The 23003-nt window shown below is 37.7% G+C and overlaps 1 pseudogene across 1 annotated transcript; it reads right to left on the bottom strand.

Annotated features, from left to right (window-relative positions):
* Nucleotides 1–2568: 2568 nt before the first annotated feature.
* LOC307064823 (olfactory receptor 11A1-like) lies at nucleotides 2569–3070 on the bottom strand (annotated as a pseudogene). The gene has a single exon. The product of its transcript is annotated as an olfactory receptor 11A1-like (transcript).
* Between the last annotated feature and the right edge of the window lie 19933 nt (nucleotides 3071–23003).

The raw sequence follows: 23003 nt of genomic DNA, 5'->3' as shown, positions 1-23003 counted from the left end.
GAAGAGACTCTCCAGGCTTCATGTTTCATTGCCATGTCTCAGTGGAAATAGGAAGCCAGTTCTACCCCCCAACATGTCCCCTTCCCCATTTGAGAGGTTGAGAACTGTGGCTTCCTGCAGAAGGAGTAGTGGAGAAGTTTCTCCCAGTTGATGGTAATTGTGCTGACCACAAACATTCTGAGGCTTTGTTACCTGAGTGGAGCTGCAGGTTTGTAGGAGATGGAATGTAAGGCTTGGGGCTGGAGGGGGAGTTCCATGGCTCTGGCATGTGCTGTGATACACTACACTCTCTCCTAGCCAAGTATAACCAAACAGTGATGCTGGCATATACAGGAATGTTCCTTATGTGTCCCTAGGCAAGGAGAAAACCTACTGAGTTGGTAGGTGGGGTGGTATAGGGGAGAGAGGATGGGACTCAGATATAGAATTTCTGGATTCTAGTCTGTGTTACCTGGGGAAAGTCCACTTAATCCCTTAGGGGATCACTTCTTGTGAAGAAGATGTGTAATCCATACATTCTCTCTGGGCCTTAAACATTCTGAATATTTATTACTTTGTAATGTCAAAAATGAATTTTGACTACATAATAGTTTTGGCTGGGATTTGGTACAGAAGGTGGAAACTAGGAGAAGAGTTACAAGAGCTACCATTTACTGAGCACTTGCTATGGGCCAGACAGACAGTGCATGTTCTCACTTAGGGACAGTGTTAGATGGGCATGGCATGTCCTCCTTTACAGATGAGAAAGACTAAAATTGGTGAGTTTAGGTAACTTGCCCAAAGCATATTACAAGAAAGTGGCAGAGCTAAAATTAAAAACTTTCCCATGACACAAAAGTCTGCTCTCCTATCCAATTTCCTGCAGAGCTAGTCTGACATTAACCCTTGCTCCCAATGAGCCACCTGTGGATAAATGAAAGCTGACAAGTTTTACTTTTACCGGGAGTACCCTAAGATGATCACACAATATTTTCCTAGTTTACAAGAGGAGCAAGAAGAGGACAATTCTCTCTTCATAAAGCAAGGTCTGAGAATGTTTTCAGATACCCAGCACAGTCTCGTATGTGCTGTTTCCCATACAGGGTTCTGAGTAACCCCCACACATGCTGACATAATCTCTTTGCTTAACTCAAAAAAAGAAGAAAATTTAGGCAAGAAATAATCCAACCTCAGCACTAGGGGAGCATAATTTGTAGGAGCCAGAAAAGAAGGGAGGCAGCATCTGAGTGTGCAATGCTGACTGGCCTCAGCTTTTCTACTCAGAAGTCAACTCAGCTCTTTAGAGTTGCAAACAGCAAAAAACACATGCCCACCACACCCTATATTCTAACTTACTGAGAACATGTGCCAGTAGGAGAGGGAGCAAGTTCAGGCAAGAGCCTGGCAGAGGGCCTGGCAGGAAGAGGTGAACTCAATAAATACAATGCCCCAGCTTCCAACTGAGCTTGCTACCATAATAGCAGGGGAGATAGAGCATCATAGATTCATCATGGGTCCTCTGCCTAGCCCTCATTTCCCCAAATCTTTGTTTCCCACTTCTAAGTCTTGAGTGTAAGACTGGCAACCACTGATCTTTTTACTGTCTCCAAAGTTTTGCCTTTTCCAGAACATCATATAATTGGGATAAAACACTATATAGCATTTTCAGATTGACTTCTTTCACTTAGTACTATGCATTTAAGTTTCCTCCATGTATTTTTATGGCTTGATAGCTCATTTCTTTTTAGTGCTGAGTAACATTCCATTGTCTATGTATCACATTTTATTTTTCCATTCATCAGCTGAAGGACATCTTGGTTGCTTCCAAGTTTTGGCAATTATAAATAAAATTGCTATAAATAGGTGCAGTTTTTTGTGTGAACATATGTTCTCAACTCATTTGGGTAAATACCAAGGGGTGTGATTTCTCAAACATATGGTAAAAGTATGTTCAATTTTGTAAGAAATGCCCAAACTGTCTTCCAAAGCATTTGTACTGTTTTGCATTGCCACTAGCAATGAATGAGTTTCTGTTGCTCCATATCCTCACCAGCATTTGGTGTTGTCAGTATTCTGGACTTTGGCCATTCTAATAGGTGTGTAGTAGTCATCTTATTATTTTTCATTTTGAATCACAAGTGTAATTTTATATTTACATATGTAGTTTTACACTAGTTATTTGATTAACGTTTGTCTTCCTCCTATGACTGTGAATTTAGTGAGAGAAGGGACTTCCTCTATTTTTGTTTATTTTGCACTTATATTGTGTACAATGCCTTGGACATAGTAGACCCTCAATGAGTATTTGAACAAATGAGTGACCAGCATTATCAGCTCATTTTGGAGATGAGCTTCTACACAAGGATCCTGGAGCAGAATGGAGCAGAATCTGACCTGCTTAGACCATTCCTGGGACACCAGTTCACCTGAGGCTGTCAGAATTCAGCAGTGTCCACAGTCATACTCACAGGCATCTGGTCATCAGTCTTTGGTAGCTAGTAGTTTAGGTAGTTGCCTTTTATGTTGACTCTAAATTACTCAATCCAGTTTATGAACCATTGAACAAATATAGTTCTTTTCCTTTTTGCATCATCTAAGGAAACCTGGCTTCTTACTCAAGCACTTCTTCAGGGCTTCATGGATGTCTCTGTTTCTCAGGCTATAGATGATGGGGTTGAACATGGGTGCTAGGATAAAGTAGAGAAAATCCTTTGTGCAAGAGTTGGGAAGAGTTGGCTGAGGGCATGAGGTATGTGGCAATCAGTGTCCCATAGAACACCATGACCATGGTGAGGTGAGAGGAGCAGGTGGAGAAGGCCTTTTGCCAGCCTGTGCCAGATGGAATTCTTAGGACAGCAGCAAGAATGAAGGAGTAGGAGGTTGTGATGAGAAGAAATGGGATCAGAGTAACTGCAGAAGAGGTGGCATAGGCAATGATCTCGGTCAGTGAAGTGTCCATGCAGAAGAGATGGACCAGAGGGGTGAAGTCACAAAAGAAGTGATCAGTTTCATTGGGTCCACAGAAGGTTAGTCTAGGCAGTCGGACAATCGTGATTGCTGTGAGAAGGAAGCAGCAGAGAAATGTGGCCATTTCTTTTGCCACATCCTGCAGTGTGTGTGCATGTAATTGTGTGAGTAGTTAAGCTCATCCTGCTATCTCTTATCATACAAAAGCCTTCAATACATTAATCCCATTTTAAAATTGACCCAGTTCCTAGGTACCACTTTGTGGAGATCTGGTTACAGCTTTTCAAAGGGGCTCACAGAACTAACCTGGAATCTGTGCTGACCAAAATTCCTGGTGCCCAGAAGATGTCCAGCAACTGGTGATTCAGACTGAGCCCATTCAGTGGAGCATGGAGAAGGCACAAAGAGAGAACTTCTCTCAATCCCCTCCAAAGTGCAAATAACAACCTGAGATCTCAGAGAGAAGACTTCGGTCTGACAGAATACAACCAAACTCCTGGATGTTGCTGCTTGTTGCTGCTAATGATGATGATAGGACTTGATCCCAGGTACTGTCCTAAGTGCTGAAAATATGTAACTCACTTAATCATCACAACAACCCTATGTGGTGAGTACTCTTATTATCTTTACTTTCCAGATGGAGTCCCAGAGAAGCTAAATAACTTAACCATGGTCATCAGCTAGAATGGATGGGTGAGATTCAGACTTGCTCTGGATCCCTCACTCCTAACTATGAACACTGCCTCTCATGGGGCTTGGGTACATGGTTAGTTTGCATTATCTCACAGAGGTGGGAAGCGGAATGGTTCCACAAGGAAGCCTCTCATCCAAGTTTTAACTTCAGGGAAGGTGAGACTTGCTTTGTCAGTTGGTGAGGGAATAATTCCATAAAGGGTCACAAACTCTGACAACCTTCTCTACCTGTCTCCTGTACTTGCTTTCACACTGCTACTTTTATGTCCTTTCTTTATTACCTTAAAAAATATCTAACACTTTTTGGATATGTGCATAAGAAATTACTACTTTCCCTCTACCAGGAAATTATAGGGCTGTTGCACTATCTTGATGCAGTACAGGAAGGCATGATAGAGAATAGAAAGCAGGTGAAAGGTATGAGAGAACTGACTAGAAAGGCAGTGAAGCCTGGTTAAGAGCACAGGCTCTAAAATTAAACTGGCCTAGATTCAAATTCCTGCTCAACCACGAATATATGTGAGCAAAACCATTTTGTAACCTTTAAGGGAAGAGCAACTCTGCTGCCTCTAGGTCTGAGCAGATGAAGCTTTTAAGGGCAGCAGAGAGGTTGATGATACTGATCCCCCACCTCTGACCCTAATATACAACTACTATCTCTCCCTCTATCACCTCAGCAGAAATGAGGAAATCAAAAAAGGATATTATTGAAAAAGGTAGAGATGTGGACTCTGCTAACATGCTCCTGTGTTAACTCTGCTCATGCACACTGCTGGACTCTAGAGCCACAACCCCAAATCACATGATATGTCTGTGATTCATGTCTGCACAGAGCTGGGTCCAGAGTAAGGGCTCAATAAATTGTAGCACATTCCATCCCTCCTCTCTTCTTCATCTCTTTCTCTTCCACTCCCTTCTTCCTCCCAAGTATGCCAGCCCAGTTAGTGCTATCTATAGGTAGATGAGCTCTTCTGCTAAAAGAAAAGCATCCGCTTCCCTTCATTGAAGATTTTGAGAGGACAAATTATAAAGACAAAGGAGACTAAAGCACTGGAGAGTTATTTGAATTTGATGATTTTTAACATCCCTTCCTTCCAAACTTGAATGATTTTCCTAATTGGGACGCATTCCATTCCCTCAGGACCCACACATAAAGCAAGCTTGTGGGAAAGAGAAGAGACTTATCACAAAGCAAAGTAAAAACACAAATACTCAGTAAATAATCAGAGGTGTTATATCTTCCACTAACAAAAAAGCAAGGAAAGACATGAAATGACTCAGGTGCTATCTGAAAAGCAGCCATTCTCTTAGCTGAATTCAGTGGTCAATGGATAACCAATCAAGTCAGCCAACATTTGGCTTATTGATAAGGGCTCTTGTCTCTTGCCAGCTGCTGGTTAATTCAACTGAACAGTTGGTCTACCAGACAGACAAATAATTTGATTTTCTCACTAAACTGATAACATATTTAGTATGCCAGGGAGTTGTATCTCTGACCTCATCTAGTAAAGGACAGATTTAAAACGGGGAAAACTGAAGCATACACCAGCAGAATAAATAAGCTCTACCTGTCAGTGCCTCAGAGGGGTCCACATCAAATTTGGGGAGTCAGGCCACAGAGACAATGCATGTAAATCTCCCCTTGCTTCATAGAACTGGGCTAGACAGCTGGAATCCTGCTTTTATCCAAAAATACACCTCCTTGTGCAATTGACAAAAACAAAGTTGGAGCTGTCTTTCCACATGAACCTTAGGAGGTCAGTTGACTTTTGGCCCCATCTTTCAACCTCCTTCCTCTGTGTAAACTTAAGTCCCTCTGTGAGCAAAGCCATAACCTCCTCTGATATTGGTGCTCATGGGCATTTCCCAAGTGACATTTGTGGGGAATTGTTGTTATTTTGAAAATAATATGAAACCAAGTTACCTTAGAAGAAATCTCTTTTTCCCCTTGCTTTGTGTTAAGCTTCTACTTTAATAATGACTCTGTACTTATATGACCTTTGTAAAGAGCTTTAATTTAACTATTGGAAATGTATCATTATGTTATGTTTTGGTAGAATGGATTAAAGTAACATTTTGAAGGAAATATTCAATTTTTTTCTATCCTCAGGAAGAAAAATTACTATGTACATCTTTACTGTGTAGGTTTGGTGGAAACTGAAACAAGTATCTGTGATAGTAAACACTTATCACCAAAGCCATTAATTAGGATTCTAAAGAACTTGTGTCGTCTTGGATTCTTGTTATTGATTAAAAATAGTAACCAAGGCTAGTCCCGTTCTGGGTGAGTGGAAACCTTATGGAATTAAAGTTATCATTTACTGATAGACATTAACAAACTGGAGAGCTATTAGCTCAAACTAACATATTAATACAGCTATCCAATAAGTGTAACAAATGAAACAGTAATAAAATAATCAATGAATTGAAACTACCTCATTTGTTCTTTAGAACAGAAATGTTTTCCTCTAATGAACTATCTGAATACATGAGACCTCTGGGTAGGACGTCCTTATTGAAATCTACTAAGTAACCACTGTATGCCAGACATTGTGCTAAGCCTATGCTATTATCTATAATCCTCACAACCCTTCTTACATATTGCTTATTTTACTCATGAGAAAATCCAGGCTTTTAGAGGTGATATGACTTGTTCAGAATTACCCAGCCAGAAGAATGTGAGGGAACTGGAAATTGACTAAAAGCTCCATGAGGACAGAGCATGTCTGTTTCAGCCACTACTCTATCTACCTCAGAGCCTGGCACATAGTAAGATTTTTAATAAATATTTATAAATCAATGAATGAATAAATATGTGAGCAAATATCTGACTTCATATAAAGTGTTCTTTCTGTTTTATCAAGCCCCTTCCTCCAGCCTTCACAAAATGATACTGTAGCCCTGTTAAGTTAAAGGAAGGGCTCTGAAACCTGAATTGAGGCTGACTAGGTAATGAAGCAGTTACTGATGCTAAAAAAATTTTTAATGACAAATTATACCTAAAAAAAACAGCAAAGATTATTTTATTTAGAGCAAAGTCATTTAGGAGAAGCCTGATTCAGTAATTAAGCCAATTAGTTATTTTTCAGAAAGGCTACTTCTCAATTTCTAAGAGGTTGTGAAACCATTTTCTACTCTTAAAAGAAAAGATATTTATTTTTTGGAAACCAAGCCACTGATGCAAATTTATTTAAGAATACAAGCTTCAGATATGTTCTGCAGCTGGTACATATTGCAGCTAAACATTTTGGACTCTCAAGCCATATACCACAGTGCAACAAGCAATTATAACTCTGTTCCTTTGGCTTCAAGAAGAATTTAAATTATAATATCTACATACTGTAAGCCTAAAAAAGGTGAAAATTTCTAAAAAGAAAATAAAAAGTGTTAAAATAATAACATGTTTGAGCCTAATGTGTTAAGTTCAGTTATTCAAGACGATTGGGAAGGTGACTTTGTGGATATAATGGAAAGTTCACTGTACGTTTGCCTATTACATCTTCTCTTTTACTCCCTTGTCCCCATCCCTTAAGAACCTCAAGCCCCCTTCTATCTCAGAGACTATGTAATTGTTGACTCTGTCTAGACTATGCCCTGTTTTTATTTCTTTGTGTCAGGTATCACTATTTCATTTCATTTTATTTGTTTACTTGGTTGTTGACCATCTCTCCCTTAAGACTATAATCCTACAAGAGCAGGGATGTTTCTGTCTTGTCTGCTACTATATCCAGTGCAGATACTCTGTGTGTCTCCACACAGTAGATAATAACTGGTACACAGTAGATAATAACTATTTGCAGGAAATATTGAAAACAAAAATCTATAGTGTTACCATGAAGTTTGCAGTTATTTTAAGTGATTGGATTTTCAGCCTCTTTAGGGACTGGTTATTTTCTTTAGGGACTTTGCCCTCAGGGGAAAAATGGTACTTGTGTGACTATTGCGACTTTGTTAAATGAGCATTTGTTAAGTAGAGCCATGGGTATCTGGTTGCTGAGCCATAGTTCAAGAAAAGGAATTGAAATAGAGAAGTTTATTACTCACAGGTCCTGGAGGAGGTGCACTGCATGCCTCATGCGGCCATGAGAGGAGGTCAAGGCAGGGCACAGGAAGAGAGAGCATGGCAGGACCTGGGGCATATGCCTTTATTAGGGACTACAGGTGGAATACGTTGGTGCTTCCTGGCTAAGTCCAGATTGGTTAATTCAAACCAAAAAGAGTGGGATTTTGGTGAGCTTTGTGGAACATCTTATTTAAGGGGTGCACAAGGAGAAGGCCTTGGCAGGCAGGGGAGAGTAATTACCCAAAGGTGGCTGGGGTAGTCATATCAGGATCTTACATTTACTTATGACTGTAATGGTGTTATCTAGGGCATGCACTCACGGGATGAGGGCCAGTCAGTTCAAGTTCCCTGCAGGCTGCTTGGCCACACAAAATGGATGCTGGGGCAGCAATATTATCGAGTAGTCTAGCAAAACTCTCAACAATGACTAACCAGTCAAGATTCTTCACATGCAGACCACAGACAGAGGAAATGTGGACCACAGAATCCTACTCCTTAGCCATATTTTAAAATAGACATGTGAATAGTAAATAAATAAATTACTTGCATTGAATAAAATTTAAGTGAAAATGAAGATTTTAAAAATATATATAAACTCCAGCTCCAGTTCCTCATAGGTTATTTTATTTATTGTCTGAGCCTCATATCAAGGTGAATTTTTGCTTAAGGCCAGAAGCACTGTGGGGAATGTGGACTGCTCCAGAACCTGGGCTTCAGACTCTGTTGATAGGTGGCTCTAGTCCAGTCTTCCTTCCCTGTTCATAACCTGTGAGAAGAGAAGATATTAATTTACCTTCTTAGGACTTTTAAGTGACTTGTGAACAATAGTTAAAAGATGGGAAGGGCATCGCTTTTTGCTTTATAAGGTTTTATTTCAAAGTTCCTCTTCATCTTTATTTCTTACTATTTTTCTTGTAAAATGGAGGAAGAAACAGAACTATTTCTCTGAGTGACTCCTTGAGCCTACATAAATTGTTTGGTGGTTCCCTTCCAATCATAAAAGGCTGTCTTGGCAACCATAGCTCTAATTCACTCATTCCAAATTTGTCTTGCTCAAACTGTTTTCCAGATATCATGCCTGAAGGTTCAGAAGGAAGGGACTTATTTACCTACATAATTACTAGGCTTCCTGGTTCCATTTGGTTTATGTCTTTGTTCATTTATTGACTATGTACTTTGTGCTAATTTGGTAATGCAGACTGGAAATTATGAAGGTACAATCCTTGCCTTCGTGTTATTTAGAGTCTAAGTAGGGAGGTTGAGTACAAACAGATAATGTCAATAAAATGAGATGTAAGTAAAACTACTTTAAAAAAAGACAGAGGGAAAGAGGAGTCAGCCGAGATGATGACATAGGAGGCTCCTAACCCCACTTCTCCCATGGACACAATGAATGTTCTGCTACTACACAGAGAGCAATTACCTCTGAAAGAAATCCAGAAGCAAGCTGTGTGACTCCTACATATTGGGTGAATAAGAAAATACCCACAGCAAAACAGGCAGGAAAGCAGAGTGAGACATGTTTGTCATAAGCCCCATGCTCAGCACAGTGTTATACAATTGGGAGGAAACACCCAATTCCAAATTTCTACCTGAGGCCCATATTTAGGGCCCCAACTTTTAAGACTCCAACTTGAATGACAGGCTCCCAAAGCACCTAGCTCTGAAAGCCAACAAGGTTTGCATTCTCAAGACCCACAAAACTATAGCAAACAAAGAAACAGTTGTTAGCAGGTGCAGGCACTCATCATGGTTGTCTCCCCAGGGTTCAACAGAGAGGAAGCAGGCAAAATTGCTTCTAGTCTTTCCCTGAGTAAGTTCTATCTGAATACTTTAAGAGCCTCTACCTGAGGGTCAGGTTTCTAATATAACATGCAACTGGGAGCTGGCTATGGTTCTCTCCAATTTCTGTGAAAGATGCTAGACACTCTTCTCCCTCTAGCCCACTCCAAAGTCACAAGTATCTCCCTGGAAAGAGATTGTACACATATCTGGCACTTCATATCTTGTGGCTGCTGCCTGAGGGGTGGGCCTCTGGATTGCCTGGCTCTGATAGCCTATGAGGTTTGAATTCACAAGTCCCATATACTATAGCAAACAAAGAAGCAGTTCTTAACAGGTGCAGGAGAACCCCTCTGCAGCTATACACTTGGGCCCAGCACAGAGAAGACAGACAAAATCAACTATCTCCCAATTTCTTCTTCCTTAGAAGGAGCTTAACTATATGCTTTCTCAGTTGCTGTCAGAGGATGTGATTTCCAATCAGCCTGCATCTAGGTGCTGAATGTAATCTTTCCTTGGGATGCTAATGGGTCTTGGTACACCCTCAGGTATGGGGAGGTACTAAGAATAAGCTTGGACAATCAAAGATTTGAGAGGCAATCAGGAGATTTGGCTGGACTGATATACAAAGTTCATCTCCTACACAGGACCACTCTGTCAAGATGGGGAGAGGTGGTGTTTTTATCTGAAGTATAGAAACCAACACAGAGAGTTGAGGAAAATGAAGAAAAAAAGAAATATATCCCAAATAAAAGAACAAGATAAATCTACAAAAATATATCTTAATGAAACAGAGATAAGCAATTTACCTGGTAGAGAGTTCAAAATAATAGTTGTAAAGTTGCTCACTTAGGTCAGGAGAGTAATACAAGAACAAAGTGAGAATTTTGATGAAGAGATAGAAAATATTTAAAAGTACCAAAACAGAAATCACAGAACTGAAATATATGATAACTGAATTGAAAAATTAAATAGAGGAGTTCAATAGAAGACTAGATCAAGTGGAAGAAAGGATCAGTAAACTCGAAGACAGGACAGTTGAATTATCCAATCAGAGGAGGAAAAAGAAAAAAGAATTTTAAAAAGTGAAGGTATCTATCAACAAGAGAGAGATCATCCAGACATAAAAATCAATAAGGAAACATTGGGTTTAAACTACACTTTAGGGACTTCCCTCATGGCACAATGGTTAAGAATCCACCTGCCAATGCAGGGGACACAGGTTCAAGCCATGGTCTGGGAATATCCCACATGCCGTGGAGCAAATAAGCCCATGCACCACAACTACTGAGCCTGTGCTCTAGATCCCCTGAGCCACAACTACTGAAACCCATGCACCTAGAGCCCATGCCCCACAACAAGATAAGCCACTGCAGTGAGAAGCATGCACACTGCAACAAAGAGTAGCCCCTGCTCACCGCAACTAGAGAAAGCCTGTGTGAAGCAACGAAGACTCAACACAGCCAAAAATAAATAAATAAAAATAAATAAATTTATTTAAAATAAATAATAAACTACACTTTAGATCAGATGGACCAAAAGACATTTACAGACCATCACATCTAACAGCAACAGAATATACATTCTTCTCAAGCACACATAGAATACTTTCCAGGACAGATTATATTTTAGGCCACAAAATAAGTCTGAATAAATTTAAGATTGATGTCATATCCAGCATCTTTTCTGACCAAAACAGTATGCAACTAGAAATCAATTACAAGAAGAAAACTGTAAAATTCACAAATATGCAGAGATTAAACAACATGCTCCTGAATAACCAATGAGTCAAAGAAGAAATAAAAGAGAAGCTAAAACTATCTTGAGGCATATGAAAATGAAAATACAATGTATCAAAACTTTGGGATGCAATGAAAGAAGTTCTAAGAAGGAAGTTTATAGCAATAAATGCCTACGTTAGGAAAAAAACCTAATAAACAAACTGCCATTCTCCCTCAAGAAACTAGAAAAAGAACAAACTAAACCCAAAGTTAGTAGTAGCAGGAGGGAAATAACAAAGATCAGAGTGGAAATAAATGAAACAGAGACTAAACAGATAATAGAAAAGATCAAGGAAACTAAGTGTTATTTTTTAAAAAAAGATTTAAAAAGTAGACAAACTTTTGATAGATTTACCAAGAAAAAAAAGAGAAAAACTCAAATAAATAAAATTATAAATGAAAATTAATATAATTTATCCCCACAAGTTTGAAGATTATAGAGATTACTCTGAACAATCATATACAAACAAATTGAACAGCCTAGAAGAAATTAACAAATTCCTAGAGACATACAGCATATCAAGATTAAACCATAAAGAAATAGAAAATCTAAAAGTCTAATTACTAATAAGGAAATTGAGTCAGTAATCAAAACCTCTCAGAAAATAGAAGTCCATGACCAGATGATTTCACTGGTGAATTCTACCAAACATTTAAAGAAGAATTAATATTAATCATTTTCAAACTCTTCCAAAAAAAGTGAAGACCAGGAAACACTTCCAAACTCATTTTACAAGGCCAGTATTACTTGATACCAAAGCCAGACAAGGACAGTACAAGAAAATTTAATTACAGGCCAATATCTCTGATCAACCTAGATGCAAAATTTATTAAAATATTAGCAAACTAAACTAAACAATACTTAAAAGAACCATATACCATGATCAAGTGGAATTTATTCCAGAGATGCAAGGATGGTTCAACATCCACAAATCAAATAATGTGATACACCACATTAACAAAATGAAAGATAAAAATTATATGGTTATCTCAATAGATGCAGAAAAAGCATTTGTCAAAATTCAACATCCACTCCTGATTAAAACAAACAAACAAAAAAACTCCCCAAAAACTGGGTATAGAGGGAATGTAACTCAGCATATTAAGGCCATATATGAGAAGCCCACAGCTAATACCATGCTCAATAGTGAAAACCTAAAAGTTTTTCCTCTCAGATAAGGAACCTGGCAAGGATACCCATTCTTGCCTCTTTTATTAAACATAGTACTGGAAGTCCTAGACTGAGCAATTAGGCAAAACGGAAAAAAAAAAAAGACATCCAAATTTGAAAGGAAGAAGTAAAACTGTCCCTGTTTGCAGATGACAAAATATTATAGGTAGAAAACATTAAAGACACTACACTACACAAAACAAAACAAAACAAAAAACCTGTTAGAACTAATAAATAAATTCAGTAAAATTGAAGGATATGAAATCAATTTACAAAAACAGTTGCTTGTCTATACGCTAAAAAGAACTATTGGAAAGAGAAAATAAGAAAAAAATCCCATTTATAATTGCATCAAAGGAATAAAATACCTAGGAACAAATTTAACCAAATAAGTGAAAGACCTCTACACTGAAGATATGGAAGAAGATACAAATTGATAAAAGAAATGGAAGAAATAAATACAAATAAATGGAAAGATATTCCATGCTTTTCTTTTCGTTTTTTTTTTATTAGTTTCTGCTTTATAACAAAGTGAATCAGTCATACATATACGTCTGTTCCCACATCCCTTCCCTCATGCATCTCCCTCCCTCCCACCCTCCCCATCCCACCACTCCAGGCGGTCACAAAGCACCGAGCTGATCTCCCTGTGCTCTGCGGCTGCTTCCCACTATCTATCTACCTTACGTTTGGTAGTGTATATATGTCCATGCCTCTCTTTCCCTTTGTCACAGCTTACCCTTCCCCCTCCCCATATCCTCAAGTCCATTCTCAAGTAGGTCTGTGTCTTTATTCCCATTTTACCCCTAGGTTCTTCATGACATTTTTTTTTCTTAAATTCCATATATATGTGTTAGCATACGGTATTTGTCTTTCTCTTTCTGACTTACTTCACTCTGTATGACAGACTCTAGTTCTATCCACCTCATTACAAATAGCTCAGTTTCGTTTCTTTTTATGGCTGAGTAATATTCCATTGTATATATGTGCCACATCTTCTTTATCCATTCATCCGATGATGGACACTTAGGTTGTTTCCAGCTCCGGGCTATTGTGAATAGAGCTGCAATGAACATTTTGGTACATGTCTCTTTTTGAATTATGGTTTTCTCAGGGTATATGCCTATTGGGATTGCTGAGTCATATGGTAGTTCTATTTGTAGTTTTTTAAGGAACCTCCATACTGTTCTCCATAGTGGCTGTACCAATTCACATTCCCACCAGCAGTGCAAGAGAGTTCCCTTTTTTCCACACCCTCTCCAGCATTTATTGTTTCTAGATTTCTTGATGATGGCCATTCTGACTGGTGTGAGATGATATCTCATTGTAGTTTTGATTTGCATTTCTCTAATGATTAATGATGTTGAGCATTCTTTCATGTGTTTGTTGGCAGTCTGTATATCTTCTTTGGAGAAATGCCTATTTAAGTCTTCTGCCCATTTTTGGATTGGGTTGTTTGGTTTTTTGCTATTGAGCTGCATGAGCTGTTTATAAATTTTGGAGATTAATCCTTTGTCAGTTGCTTCATTTGCAAATGTTTTCTCCCATTCTGAGGGTTGTCTTTTGGTCTTGTTTATGGTTTCCTTTGCTGTGCAAAAGCTTTGAAGTTTCATTAGGTCCCATTTGTTTATCTTTGTTTTTATTTCCATTTCTCTAGGAGGTGGGTCCAAAAGGATCTTGCTGTGATTTATGTCATAGAGTGTTCTGCCTATGTTTTCCTCTAAGAGTTTGATAGTTTCTGGCCTTACATTTAGGTCTTTAATCCATTTTGAGCTTATTTTGGTGTATGGTGTTAGGGAATGATCTAATCTCAAACTTTTACATTTCCCTGTCCAGTTTTCGCAGTACCACTTATTGAAGAGGCTGTCCTTTCTCCACTGTACATTCCTGCCTCCTTTATCAAAGATAAGTTGGCCATATGTGCGTGGGTTTATCTCTGGGCTTTCTATCCTGATCCACTGATCTATCTTTCTGTTTTTATGCCAGTACCACACTGTCTTAATTACTGTAGCTTTGTAGTATAGTCTGAAGTCAGGGAGCCTGATTCCTCCAGCTCCGTTTTTCGTTCCCAAGATTGCTTTGGCTATTTGGGGTCTTTTGTTTTTCCAAACAAATTTTGAAATTTTTTGTTCTAGTTCTGTGAAAAATGCCAGTGGTAGTTTGATAGGGATTGCATTGAATCTGTAGATTGCTTTGGGTAGTAGAGTCATTTTCGCAATATTGATTCTTCCAACCCAGGAGCATGGTATATCTCTCCATCTATTTGTATCATCTTTAATTTCTTTCATCAGTGTCTTATAATTTTCTGCATACAGGTCTTTTGTCTCCTTAGGTAGGTTTATTCCTAGATATTTTATTCTTTTTGTTGCAATGGTAAATGGGAGTGTTTTCTTGATTTCATTTTCAGATTTTTCATCGTTAGTGTACAGGAATGCCAGAGATTTCTGTACATTAATTTTGTATCCTGCTACTTTACCAAATTCAATGATTAGCTCTAGTAGTTTTTCGGTAGCATCTTTAGGATTCTCTATGTATAGTATCATGTCATCTGCAAACAGTGACAGCTTTACTTCTTCTTTTCCAATTTGGATTCCTTTTATTTCCTTTTCTTCTCTGATTGCCGTGGCTAAAACTTCCAAAACTATGTTGAATAAGAGTGGTGAGAGTGGGCAGCCTTGTCTTGTTCCTGATCTTAGTGGAAATGGTTTCAGTTTTTCACCATTGAGGACAATGTTGGCTGTGGGTTTGTCATATATGACCTTTATTATGTTGAGGAAAGTTCCCTCTATGCCTACTTTCTGCAGGGTTTTTATCATAAATGGGTGTGGAATTTTGTCGAAAGCTTTCTCTGCATCTATTGATATGATCATATGGTTTTTCTCCTTCAACTTGTAAATATGGTGTATCATATTGATTGATTTGCGTATATTGAAGAATCCTTGCATTCCTGGAATAAACCCCACTTGATCCTGGTGTATGATCCTTTTAATGTGCTGTTGGATTCTGTTTGCTAGTATTTTGTTGAGGATTTTTGCATCTATGTTCATCAGTGATATTGGCCTGTAGTTTTCTTTTTTTGTGACATCCTTGCCTGGTTTTGGTATCAAGGTGATGGTGGCTTCGTAGAATGAGTTTGGGAGTGTTCCTTCCTCTGATATTGTTTGGAAGAGTTTGAGAAGGATGGGTGTTAGCTCTTCTCTAAATGTTTGATAGAATTTGCCTGTGAAGCCATCTGGTCCTGGGCTTTTGTTTGTTGGAAGATTTTTAATCACAGTTTCAATTTCAGTGCTTGTGATTGGTCTATTCATATTTTCTATTTCTTCCTGATTCAGTCTTGGTAGGTTGTGCATTTCTAAGAATTTGTCCATTTCTTCCAGGTTGTCCATTTTACTGGCATAGAGTTGCTTATAGTAATCTCTCATGATCTTTTGTATTTCTGCAGTGTCAGTTGTTACTTCTCCTTTTTCATTTCTAATTCTACTGATTTGAGTCTTCTCCCTTCTTTTCTTGATGAGTCTGGCTAATGGTTTGTCAATTTTGTTTATCTTCTCAAAGAACCAGCTTTTAGTTTGGTTGATCTTTGCTATCATTTCCTTCATTTCTTTTTCATTTATTTCTGATCTGATCTTTATGATTTCTTTCCTTCTGCTAACTTTGGGGGTTTTTTGTTCTTCTTTCTCTAATTGCTTTAGGTGCAGGGTCAGGTTGTTTACTCGAAATGTTTCCTGTTTCTTAAGGTGGGATTGTATTGCTATAAACTTCCCTCTTAGAACTGCTTTTGCTGCGTCCCATAGGTTTTGGGTCGTCGTGTCTCCATTGTCATTTGTTTCTAGGTATTTTTTAATTTCCTCTTTGATTTCTTCAGTGATCACCATGCTTTTCTGATATACTGATATACTGCAAAGCTACAGTAATCAAAGCAGTATGGTATTGACACAAAAACAGACACATAGATCAATGGAACAGAACATAGACCCAAGAAATAAACCCACACACTTATGGTCAATTAATCTGCAACAAAGGAAGCAAGAATATACAGTGGAGAAAAGACAGTCTCTTCAATAAGTGGTGCTGGGAAAACTGGACAGCTACATGTAAAAGAATGAAATCAGAACATTCTCTAACACCAAAAATAAACACAAAATGGATTAAAAATTTAAATGTAAAACCAGAAACTGTAAAACTCCTGGAAGAAAACATAGGCAGAACACTCTCTGACATAAATTGTAGCAATAGTTATTTGGATCTGTCTCCTAAAGTGAAGGAAATAAAAGCAAAAATAAACAAATGGGACTAATCAAACTAAAAAGCTTCTGTACAACAAAGGAAGCAATCATCAAAACACAAAGCAATCTACTGAATGGGACAAGATATTTGCAAACATTATATCTGATAAGGGGTTAATATCCAAAATATATAAGCAGCTCATACAACTCAAATAAAAACAAAAAACAGCCTGATTAAAAAATGGGCAGAAGACCTGAATAGACATTTTTCCAAAGAAGACATACAGATGGCCAACAGGCACATGAAAAGATGCTCAACATTGTTAATCATCAGAGAAATGCAAATTAAAACCACAAAAATATATCACCTCACATCTGTCAGAATGGTTATCATCAAAAAGATCACAAATAACAAATATTGGTGAGGATGTGGAGGAAAAGGAAACTGCGCACTGTTGGTGGGAAATATAAATTGGTAGAGTCACTATGGAAAGCAGTATGGAGGTTTCTCAAAAAACTAAAAGTAGAACTACCATATGATTCAGCAATTCCAATGCTGGGTATGTATCCAAAAAGAAACCAAAAATACTAATTCAAAAACATACATACATCCCGACGTTCACAGTAGCATTACTTACAATTGCCAAAATATGGAAGCAACCTAAGTGTCCATCAACAGATGAATGGGTGAAGATGTGGATTCCACATACAATGGAATATTACTCAGCCATAAAAAAGAATGAAACTTTGCCATTTGTAGCAACATGGATGGACTTGGAGGGCATTATGTTAAGTGAAACAAACCAGATGTCAAATACTTCTCTGACGCTCCTTCCTGTCTCCTCCTTATAAGGAAGTTGTGATAACATTGGATCCACCTGGATAATTGAGGATTTTTCCACCTCAAGATCTTTAACTTAACAACATCTGCAGAGCCCCTTTTGCCATTTAAGGTAACATATTCACAAGTTTCAGGGATTAGGACATGGCTATCTTGGGGGTTTGGGGGAGACATTATTATACCTACCACATGATTGATGAAAGGCTGTGGTTAGGAATTTTAGATTACTCTACTTTCCACTCAGATAGTCTTTGCTACCTCTTTTTGACAGAATTGCCTATTTTCTAATCCACTCTTTCACTGAACATATAGTGCATGTAGGGTCTCAGCTTTAAACTGAGGCCTAAATTCATACTATACCTCATTTGAGCCCAAAGCTTTATTCCCTGGCCTCAAGTAGCCATTTAAAAACAAGTGTCTTGTCTTCTGAGATTGGTAAATGCCCCAAAGGTGACTGTGACTTCAGCACTCACTCACTCCCCTAGTTTTTGCCTTCTCTGCTTTTTCCTCTTCCTCTCTTTGAGCTCAGTCACGCATCTGAAAGATGTTGTTGTTGTTTTAATCTAGAATTTAGGCATTTCTAGACGTTTTTAGGTAGAAGATCTTTCAGATTATCGACTCTACTATATTTCCACTTCTTTAATGTGTTATTAGTTAAGATATTGGAAGTGGAATATCTGATAATTGCAATCAAAAGTGTCTTAACTTAATCGCCATGTCCTAAGGTGATCATATCTATCTTTGTAGATGTTTGATCTCAGCTGTTTTAAAATTTCTGGCAAAGTTAGTAACTTCAGGAGGGATAGTGGTACCTATCCCTAACTTCCCCAAAATAACCAGTGTAGAGATAACCTGAGTTACTACCTTCTTTCCTAAGTGAACAAATTCTTTATCCTAACATAGTGCTATAATTTGTGTCCTGGCTATTCTTTTCTTTTTTTTTCTTTTTTTTTTTTGGCTGCACAACATGGCATGTGGGATCTTAGTTTCCCGACCAGGGTATTGAACCTGCGTTGCCTGGAGTGGAAGCATGGAGTCTTAACCACCAGACCATCAGGGAAGTCCGTGGCTATTCTATTTTAGTCCTTGAATCTGGGTCTGGCCACTTGATTTGCTTAGGCTCATGAGTTGTTAGCAAATAGAGACTCCAAAAGTGCTTGAGCACTTGAGTTTACCCTTGCTCTTGTATCTCTGCAACTAACATGAGAACATTCCAGGGCTATTGTGTTGGATGATGGTAAACAGGTAGAGACTCACCCAAGCCAACCCATATGAGGCATCCTAGATCAGCCAAGAAACAGCCTATACTTGGATATGTGAGCAAGCCCAAGCAAGATGAGCAGAGCCACCTAACCAACCTCCAGTAGGCTCCAGATTCATAAGCAATAAATGTTTCCTATTTAATACCACTGAGGCTTTATTGTCATTTGTCATACAGCATGTTTATAATAGCAATAGATAAATAATAGGTAGTAAAATCTGTTTCTGCTGAAGGAAGTTTATCTTGTCTCTTTTTCCTCAGTGAGAGTTACCTTCTCTTTGCTCTTTTATGAATCAGTTAGGAATAGTGTTTAGCTATGAGTAACAGAAAAGTTATCTATATAATAGTTAAACACATTTTGGATGGTACTTTTCTCACGTAACAAGAAGTGTTAGTTAAGCAGATACTGGCATAAGTTCGATGGCACAGAATCTTAGGACTGAGGTTTCTGTGATGATCTTGACTTTTCCCTCATTATTTCAAGGTGGATATGTAGCCCAAATCCTCACATTCATATTCTTTTTTTTTACATCTTTATTAGAGTATAATTGCTTTACAATGGTGTGTTAGTTTCTGCTTTATAACAAAGTTAATCAGTTATACATATACATATGTTCCCATATCTCTTCCCTCTTGCATCTCCCTGCCTCCCACCCTCCCTACCCCACCCCTCTAGGTGGTCTTAAAAGAAGGAAATAGGAAAGAAGAGGGAGAAGGAGAAGGTAATATCAGGAAGAGGAGAAAGTGAAAGCAAGCAATTTCCTTTTAATAATTTGACAAGGAAATTGAACACATTACTGCACTTACATCCTTGGAAATGTCAACTCTAATTTGATAGTTGTTTGCCCTGCTGAAATTTTTTTGGCAGGAGACAAAGTTCTGTAATTGTTAGGAAAAAAGGGAGAATGGCTACTAGGAGACCTATATTTGACACAGCAACACCACTAGTTGATTTGTTTAATTTCATCTTTTAATTCTGAGCATCCAACAAAGTAGATCCAACTGCTATTTTATCTTCTTTATTGTGAATTATTCTTGTTTCCATCCTTTCTAATAGAATTTTTTAACATTGGGAGATAATCTTGAAAAGCTAATCATTAAAAGACTGGTGAGAAGGAACATTTTTCAAGAACAGAGGTGAAAACACTACACAAAAGACATTGTGGATAAGATGTTAAAGTGAAGCATAATAAGTTGAGCAACAAGATAACAATTGAAATCAAGGCTGTCATCATCTCAAACAGCAGTCATCATCATTATATTCAAAATCACTACCAGTAATCAAGAGCATCAAACTACAACATCCAAAACCAAGCATTATTGAGTGTTTACTATGTACCTGGTTCAAAAGAAAATTTTAAAAATTTATAAATAAAAAATTAAAATTTTATGCCCCCAATAGAAAACTATTGACTAAAGGAAAGCATTAATATATATTTAACTGCCTATAGAAACTAAAACTCTGAACACCAATGTTGTGTGAACAGTTAAGCTCTAAATATTGTTGGAAGTTTTTTACAGCATAAATTTGGTTGTCATTAAATTTTTTCCTTTGTTTTCCCAATGGAAAAATGAAACAATACAGAAGAAGAGCTTTGTAAACTATAAGGCAATGAAAATTATGATGATAATGATGATGATATGCAGAAATCAGGTGACAGTAGAAAGTCTGAAAGTCAGAACTGAAGCTAGGGGGATTCAGAACTTAGTATTGGATTGACCTGTGTAACACAAAGTTTCACTCCATCATTTTGCAAAATAAAAAATAAATTGTGAAGTCACAGATGGACTGAAAAGAGACTGTTTTTAAAAAGTTTATTTTTAAGAAGAAAATAAAATTACTACATCCCATCACCTAAAAATAACTGCTATTAATATTTTGATGTATATCCTTTCATATTTTTTTCTCTTTCTCTCTCTTCTCCCTCTCTTAGCTCACACACACTCACATACACACCACACATTCTTACAGGAATCAGGTAATACTGTTCACTCTTTTTTATAATAATTTAATGTAACACTTATAACATTACATATTAATAAATATATTTCAACTATATTCTTATTGTCTGATTTTATTTCATTGTATGTCTTTGGGAGGTAATTAGGTCATGAAAGAGGAGCCCTCACGAATGGGATTAATGTCCTTATAAAAGACACCCCAGAGAACAAACTTTCCCCTTCTACTATGTGAGGACACAGCCAGAAGATGATCATTTATTAACCAGGAAGTGGGTCCTCACAAGACACTGAATCTGCTAGGGCGTTGATCTTGGACTTCTTAGACTCCAGAATTGTGAGAAACAAAAATTGTTGTTTATCAGCCACTCAGTCTGTGATATTTAAGTTATAGCAGCCCAAATGGACTAAGATAACCACAGTAAGCAAGCATTAGTAGAGAATCATATTTTGGCATTAGTAGAGAACCATATTTTGGTTAGGGAAATTCACAATGATTGAAAGCATGAATCCAAGGTCTTGGGAGAGAAATATTTTCCTTAGGAAAAAAGTGCAGATGAGACTTATGTCTCAGGATAGATTACCAAAAAATAAATAGAATAATTGAGAGGAAACCAATGGTTTCCAGAAAACAATAGATGGAGTCTCCAATGAAAATGAGGTATATAAAATCCTTTTGTATGTCTGTCAGTTTCAGTTTGCATACTCATACCCATAAAGAATGCAATACAAACTTTAAAAAATTTTATAATTTTATAAGAATTTCCAATAGCAACAAATATTATGGTCCCTTTTTGTTGTCATTTTTTTTACATCTTTATTGGAGTATAATTGCTTTACAATGTTGTGCTAGTTCCTCTTTTATAACAAAGTGAATCAGTTATACATATACATATGTTCCCATATCTCTTCCCTCTTGCATGTCCCTCCCTCTCACTCTCCCTATCCCACCCCTCCAGCCAGTCACAAAGCACCGAGCTGATCTCCCTGTGCTATGAGACTGCTTCCCACTATCTATCTACCTTACGTTTGGTAGTGTATATACGTCCATACCTCTCTCTTGCTTTGTCACAGCTTACCCTTCCCCTTCCCCATATCCTCAAGTTCATTCTCAAGTAGGTCTGTGTCTTTATTCCTGTCTTACCCCTAGGTTCTTCATGACATTTTTTTCCTTAAATTCCATATATATGTGTTAGCATACGGTATTTGTCTTTCTCTTTCTGACTTACTTCACTCTGTATGACAGACTCTAGGTCCATCCACCTCATTACAAATAGCTCAATTTCGTTTCTTTTTATGGCTGAGTAATATTCCATTGTATATATGTGCCACATCTTCTTTATCCATTCATCCGATGATGGACACTTAGGTTGTTTCCAGCTCCGGGCTATTGTGAATAGAGCTGCAATGAATTTTTTGGTACATGTCTCTTTTTGAATTATGGTTTTCTCAGGGTATATGCCTAGTAGTGGGATTGCTGGGTCATATGGTAGTTCTATTTGTAGTTTTTTAAGGAATCTCCATACTGTTCTCCATAGTGGCTGTACCAATTCACATTCCCACCAGCAGTGAAAGAGTGTTCCCTTTTCTCCACACCCTCTCCAGCATTTATTATTTCTAGATTTCTTGATGATGGCCATTCTGACTGGTGTGAGATGATATCTCATTGTAGTTTTGATTTGCATTTCTCTAATGATTAATGATGTTGAGCATTCTTTCATGTGTTTGTTGGCAGTCTGTATATCTTCTTTGGAGAAATGCCTATTTAAGTCTTCTGCCCATTTTTGGATTGGGTTGTTTGGTTTTTTGCTATTGAGCTGCATGAGCTGTTTATAAATTTTGGAGCTTAAACCTTTGTCAGTTGCTTCATTTGCAAATATTTTCTCCCATTCTGAGGGTTGTCTTTTGGTCTTGTTTATGGTTTCCTTTGCTGTGCAAAAGCTTTGAAGTTTCATTAGGTCCCATTTGTTTATCTTTGTTTTTATTTCCATTTCTCTAGGAGGTGGGTCCAAAAGGATCTTGCTGTGATTTATGTCATAGAGTGTTCTGCCTATGTTTTCCTCTAAGAGTTTGATAGTTTCTGGCCTTACATTTAGGTCTTTAATCCATTTTGAGCTTATTTTGGTGTATGGTGTTAGGGAGTGATCTAATCTCATTCTTTTACATATGCCTGTCCAGTTTTCCCAGCACCACTTATTGAAGAGGCTGTCCTTTCTCCACTGTACATTCCTGCCTCCTTTATCAAAGATAAGTTGACCATATGTGCGTGGGTTTATCTCT

Source organism: Hyperoodon ampullatus (genome assembly GCF_949752795.1).
Source record: "Hyperoodon ampullatus genome assembly, chromosome: 2".
Lineage (NCBI taxonomy): Eukaryota > Metazoa > Chordata > Mammalia > Artiodactyla > Ziphiidae > Hyperoodon > Hyperoodon ampullatus.
This window is presented reverse-complemented; position numbering and strand designations above follow the sequence as displayed.